General features: G+C 34.1%; 1 pseudogene; it reads right to left on the bottom strand.

Annotated features, from left to right (window-relative positions):
• Positions 1 to 1,584: 1,584 nt before the first annotated feature.
• LOC148787760 (vacuolar fusion protein CCZ1 homolog A-like) lies at positions 1,585 to 6,302 on the bottom strand (annotated as a pseudogene).
• Positions 6,303 to 6,892: the final 590 nt, after the last annotated feature.

Here is a 6,892-nt window from a genome sequence, read left to right on the forward strand (position 1 = left end):
CTTAGGCTTATATATGGAGGCCCAATATACTCAACTAAGAAAAGGCAGGCCTAATGGGCTTATACCAACAATTTAATGTAACTATTATTTGGGCCTTAGACTAATATAATCAAATAAATACATTATAAATTTTTAAAGCAATAATCAATATATGATTAAAAGCATATTAAAGTGAACGATAAATATAAAAATATTCACGATTAAGAAATGATTTGGACAATTTTTTTAAACAAATAAATGATTAATATTGTAAAATTTAGTATTGTGTTGCAAACCTCCATCTGTGAGTAAGAAATGACTTTATTTTTTTCGTTAGTATAATTTTTTTTTAAAACGACTCAACCAACTGAAATTTGATTCTTTTTTTTTGGAGTAGTTTTATCATCATTGATGCGCCATTGTCAATGTGGGAAAAAAACTAGTTCCAAGCATCAAAATTGAATAAAAAAGATACTTGTAATAATATCAAATTTCAAAAAAAATTATTGTAATTTACCCTATTTTCAAATATTGGAGTTGTCAAAATAGTGCAGACCTGAAAATGAAGTTTGGAAAACACATCCGAACAAGAGATTGTTTTGAGTACCATTTTCAAGAAATATCTGCACGGCAGTACTCCTTGTCCGGCCTCACCAATGTACTTTTGCTATATCCAGCCTAGATGTTTCTTTCCGTCACTTCTTCAATACTCATTTCTGCCTACTCTCAACCTCATCACCACCTTTAATGTTGCTGGAGTTGAAAGGCCAGTTCCAAGTAAAAGCAACAAAAAATTTCTACTAATAACCAAATGAAATTGAAAAGGAACGTGTACACTGTACATCGTCCTATATATTAGATAACGATAATTACATCTACACCCCGGGACCGATGTCGACTTTTACAAACCATTTTTATCTTTTGAAAAATTACTTATATACCTCCTAAAAACGTCAACAACATTACACAAATTACCCCTACTTTTTGAAAAATTACACAACCCTCATAAACATCAACCACATTATACATACTACTCCTCAAAGGAAATTAACATTGAAGGAGCTTCTTGCAATACCTTGCACTGAATATAGAATCCTTACCATCTTCTGAGGAAAATAAGCCATAGTCCCCAGCTCACAAGTAACAGTATGGGAACCAAAGTGTTTATTTCTGCCACAAAACGGGAAGCAAATTCTTACAGGCAAACAACCATAAAGAAACACGAAATCAGGAAACCTAAAAAAAAGGAGAATTTTATTGGTTGTACGTCCAAATGTTCATCTCTTACTAAAGAAAGGCCCCATGTTACAGATCCCATATGTCGGAAGATCCCTAGAAAATTGTCATGGCATGGGAAGACAAATCATAACAATTTGATACAAAGTGCTAAGTCTGGCGGTAAGTAACAGGACTAAATTTTCTATGTACATACACTTGTACATAAGCACAAGGTTTCTCTAGGCTTACTTTCTATTTCCTTGATACAACATATAATGTCTACAGAACATGGAGTCTTCCAGTCCCTATAACAAGCGGAATATGTAAATAGCTGGCGTACAAGTAATGTTTCTGCTTTCCCCTCAAGAAGTGGAGTTAAACTGTTGCCTAATCCAAGGAAAATACACCATTGCAATACCTGTAAAATCCATGATAGTTAAAGCATATTGGGAAAAGCCCAGACTTTAAATTTTATTTCCTTGAATGCTTAAGAAACTGAGTTTACAAAGTACCTATTGTTGCAATTACAACCAGGATACACGACAGGTCCATTTTATGAAAAACACTAATAAGGTAATAATTCTTTTCCATTTGTGCTTTAACATTAAAGGCTTAATCATTACATGCAAATATAAACGAATTCGTTATTAACAAATTAAGTAGCTTTTTCACATAACTTTTTGGTCAGTAGCAACAATTAGTGAGTAGCTTTATATCAGTTTGCATTTAGTCTATATTACGGAATCAAACCAATTTTACTTATACATGTTAATCCAGCACACATGTTAAAAAGCTCATCCGTAAAGACTATGAAGTGAATCCAGCATGACTACATTCAGAACAATTTAGCACTTTACCACTTTTTCATGTGTATTTGCTGATGCAAAGTATTCCATATAAGCATTGGTGACCAAGAGAAGACACAAGAATAATAAGTAGAGTTGAGAGGAAAGACAGCATTATGTGAATATTTTTTCTACATTCTACTTGGATTTAGACTTCCTATGAATATTTTTTCTAATAATTTTGTGAGAACATTATGTGTAGATTACTCTAAATCCACCTTCAAACGAACTTCATATTGGTTTTCCATTTCTTTGTCTTGATTCAGACAATTTGAAAGCTTTTGTTGGACAGAGAACATTCAATGTTAACTAATTTTTTTAATGTAGAAGCAGAATCGTTACCTGTCACTGAACTTCTCGACTGCATCAGAGGCATAGAGAAGGGTTTTGTTAGCTTTCTCAAGAACCATGTAAAGCCCCTTTCCTCTAGTAAGTCGAGCAATAAGCCAAGCATTGTTCTTTGCTCTAATGGACAGTTCTAGATCTTTCTCACAGCCTGAATTGTCTCATTTAGCTCGACTCTTTTCTGAGTCAAACCTCCTCTCGGAGCTTACAAAACGCAATTAAAGATTCCTGCTTGCAAATGATAATACAGAAATAACCAAATTCCAAGATCATGGCCAATATCATAGAACCAGAAGATAATAGAATATGGCTTTCTCCTATAAGCTAGACAAATACTGAGCACAAAAGCATCCCACAGTAAACTGCACAAGTATAAATTCATAACAACTTTACCACCATTTGGACTACAGACTAAGTTGCAGTGCAGAAGAAAATGAGAATAAGGTTCTAAATTATGCCAAAAAAAGACACATTATCCCAATAGAAGTGGACATAGGCACAAAATATTGCATTTGTTTTTGTCCAAAGGCAGAACAAACACTTAACTTTTTCTTCTCTTTAGCTTTCTTCCTCACAAGGATGCCTAATCGGAATTACATGGAAAGAGCAATTTGGCTCCAGCTATTTGCATTAGAAATAAGCTGTGTGATGGCGCAAGCATGTCTTTGAAACATCAATGAAAGAGATGTCTGTGTATTCGGAGAGTATCGTAAAAGAGAAACCAAATGTTCTTTCCATAACTTCAATAAACAGCAAGTGGACAGCGCATAATTTTTGCTCATCCATTACTACATTAGGACTTCACAGGAGCATGAAAGTGAGTGGAGTTCCAGTGGAACCAACGTTGCTATTATTTAAAAATCACATCACAATCTCTACCGACAACAATGTGACGGTAGCACTTCACCAGGTTCTTTCCAGTTCACTACCTTCTCCTACCTCATCAAATTCAGGAACTAATATCCATCAACACAGCTCCAACTTGCAAGACTTCTCTAGAGACCATGACACTCTAAACACAAAGTCTTCATGGCAAATCACTCATTTATCCAGTTTCAAATCATGCAAATGTCTTAATAGGATTAATAATATTATAATTGCAATTTCCACAAACAAAGAGATACATGTGCAGCTAACCAGACAGATAAATACTCTAAAGTGTGAGAAAAATGAATGCAATTAGCAGTTACTTAAGCAACATATGAGCCATATAAAAGTAGTTACATAATAAGAGCAGCAAAAAAAATGTGAATCAATGTGAAGAAAGCTTATTGAACGAACAGGACTGACCTTAGTCAAAGTTGTTACTTTTCCGGGGGGAAGCCCTAGATATGTACCTATCACCATCCATCAGCAAATAACAATATCCACTCACATGATATGCATTTTCACCACCCCAGCCTCTTGATAACTTCTCTTCAACTTTGAACATCTTCAGTGACGCCTGAAATAACCAGAAAATCAAATCATCTAAGAAAGACAAAAGAACACTACATACACATTAACTTTTTATTGACTAAGAGAAAGCAAAATATTACAAAAAAAAATTATTACTGAATTACATAGAAAGTCAATTTTCCAAAAGATCTGTGATTAAGGAAAACAAAGGGTCAGATATGACAGCGCACTTATCAGCAACACAACCACACAATCACATCAGAGCATGACAAAGCTTCTTATTTTACATTTAGTAAGCTGACAAAACATATTTAATATCACAATTCAAGGAATAGAGCTTGTACAACTTAATAGTTTTTGGTAGTTAGGCCATTGCCCCCATCCTTGCACTTGAAAACTACTGGTATGTTTCAACAAGTATCTAAGTTGAAAACACAGATAGTAGAAAATCAAGCAAGACTACTGTTAAAGCAAAATGAGTAGAACGTGTCCTTTTAGGACAACCAAAAGGTTGATCTCAAGTAGGAGTGGATGCAATGCACTATCATGCAGAGAGGTGACGGTAAAAAAGAAGAATCCAAATCAACAAGCAGTAACACAATATAGGAATCTAGTACTCAGGAGATTGTAAACATGGAACCTAGGACCCCTAGTTACCACATATACTAGTACAATTACGTGTTCCACATAAGTAGTGATTATGAAAATGCCCTGTTAAATGGATTTACAGCCCATTTTCCACAACCAATTATCGTGCACCAAATTAAAAAGGAGAAGTGATTGGGGTCTATGAATCTATTGATAAAGTATCAACTCAACTGGTTAATTGGGGATAACGTAAATTATCCATGACAAGTAATCAGCAATAACAGAAACTTCATGTGAAATCAAATTCTTCAAATATTAGAAGAATAAACAAAACTCACATTTTCAAGAATTTGCTGCTTCACCATAGCAATTCTCTTGTTCCCATTGACAGATGACACTAGAATCAGAAGCATCATACTGAGGCCTCGATGCTGATAAGCTAATAGATACATCTTCTCTTCTATTTGATTAAGCCAAATTGTTGGGCTTGTAGGCACTAAATTATTAACGTCTGCACCCCAAATATGAGTAATAAGAAAACCATCCTTCCCCTTGGACCACTTGGCATGCTGCAAAGGCCTCACAACAGGATAACTGCGACTTCTAAGGGCAGATGCATCAGGAGAATTGTAATATTGATCCTAGACCAGAATTCGCTAGTACAGCTCCAGTTGAAGTATTGCAAGCAGTATTTCCTTTACGTGAAGAGGACCACGAACTTACTCCAGAGGAGAGAGCAAGAGGGGTCAACCTTAGGACGGCGTAGGTAAATAGTCTGACAGCATCGATCTGAGAAAAAAGAAAGGAAATAATGATAATCGACGAACAGAGTTAACACGCTCTATGTAAAAGATAAGAAATCTTGGACATATTATGCATTTAGGAAAACAGATACATCTTAAGGGTGATAACTTCCTCTGTTTCTCTTTTTCCTAGTACCTGAATGGGATAAAGAGGATTGGGATAAAATAGAGACAAAGCACAAAGATCAAACTGTACAGGAGATAGATTTGATAAGACCAGTAGGTCCTGGAACATGGTCAGCGAGTTGCATTGAGTGTTCCCCGCACATGATTCTAATACCCGAACAAGAGACTGACAGATGCAGAATATAAGATGACAATTTATGTACATATTTAAATTCTTACAGCATTCTAACAGGAGTAATACAAACCACATGTAAGCTGAGAATTCATATAGTAATATGCACCGAGACTAGCACAAAGTAGAGAATTTAAATAATTTTCATAATATGATCAGGATATGAGACACATATGACAAATTAATTACATGAAATGAACATAAACCCAAAGTATCAAGTAGCCATATTAACCTGGTACTACAAATTTACTATTGTGGTCCAAATCTACTTATACTCATATCTTTGAGTAACTTCTGCATGATAGTGATTTCTCACTGTATCAAGTAGCTATATTAACCTGATACTACAAATTTACTATTATAGTTCAAATGCTATTTATATGCACTAGTTTTCGTTGCATGCAGTCCCCATATAGAAAAGAATTATGATTTGAGATGGAGAGAAAACAAATTGTGAAGAAAACAATCGTGCTAAGAGAATGAGAAAGAAAAAAGTATGTTAGAGGAAATAAAGGTGAGGTGAGTGACAAAAAATATATTATAATTGTAGATTTAATAAAAATATAGAAATTTGTAAGAAAAATAAATATGGAGAACTTAGATGAGACAGAAACAATGGAATAGTGGGTGAGACAAAAAAAAATTGAAGTGAGATAAATAGAGAAATTGAAATTACTATTCTTTTAAAAGAAAGGTAAATTTGGGTATTCAAAAGTTCGTACCACAAAAGGTTTTCTTTTATAAGTGTATAAATATTTCTAAGTAACCTGTGAATACCAGTGACTTCTCACACTTAACAATAAGGAAAACAGTATACTGTTTATTCATTAAGTACATCATTCATGATAAGGAAACCGGAATATAAGCAATCTTAATCATTTTAAAATAAACTAATGCCAACAGAATTATGATGTGCATCTTTGACTAGATTTGACAAAAATATCCAGCGAGAAAAAAGATGGATTTTGTAGTTTATTTGGAGGTATTAGATGCATGTGTATCAATATTAAGTTAATAGGACATCTACATTGTGGAAAACACATTTTTTTTCTTTCAGAAAATGCATGGGTCTAGACACACGTTTGGGTCAAGTTTCGTGGAGTTCTGATAACATTCAAGGTTTAGCTGTTTTGCACAGTTTTATTAAAGAAAGTTTGTTGCCCTTCCATACTAACTTGTAGTTATTATTACGCTTAGCAAATTTACCACACAAGTGCGTGGGTCTAGACTTACGTTTGGGTCAAGTTTCGTGGAATTTTAATCAAAAGAAGTTTGTTTATCTTTCATACTAACTTGTAGTTATTATTACACTAAGTAAATTTACCACAGAAATGCAATGCTCTACACCTTTGTTTTGGTCAACTTTCGTGGAATTCTTAGAATGTTCAAAATATTGCTGATTTGCACGGTTTTATTAA

The sequence above is a fragment of the Sesamum indicum genome, linkage group LG6 (genome assembly GCF_026168435.1).
Source record: "Sesamum indicum cultivar Baizhima isolate 11 linkage group LG6, ASM2616843v1, whole genome shotgun sequence".
In the NCBI taxonomy this organism is placed as follows: domain Eukaryota; kingdom Viridiplantae; phylum Streptophyta; class Magnoliopsida; order Lamiales; family Pedaliaceae; genus Sesamum; species Sesamum indicum.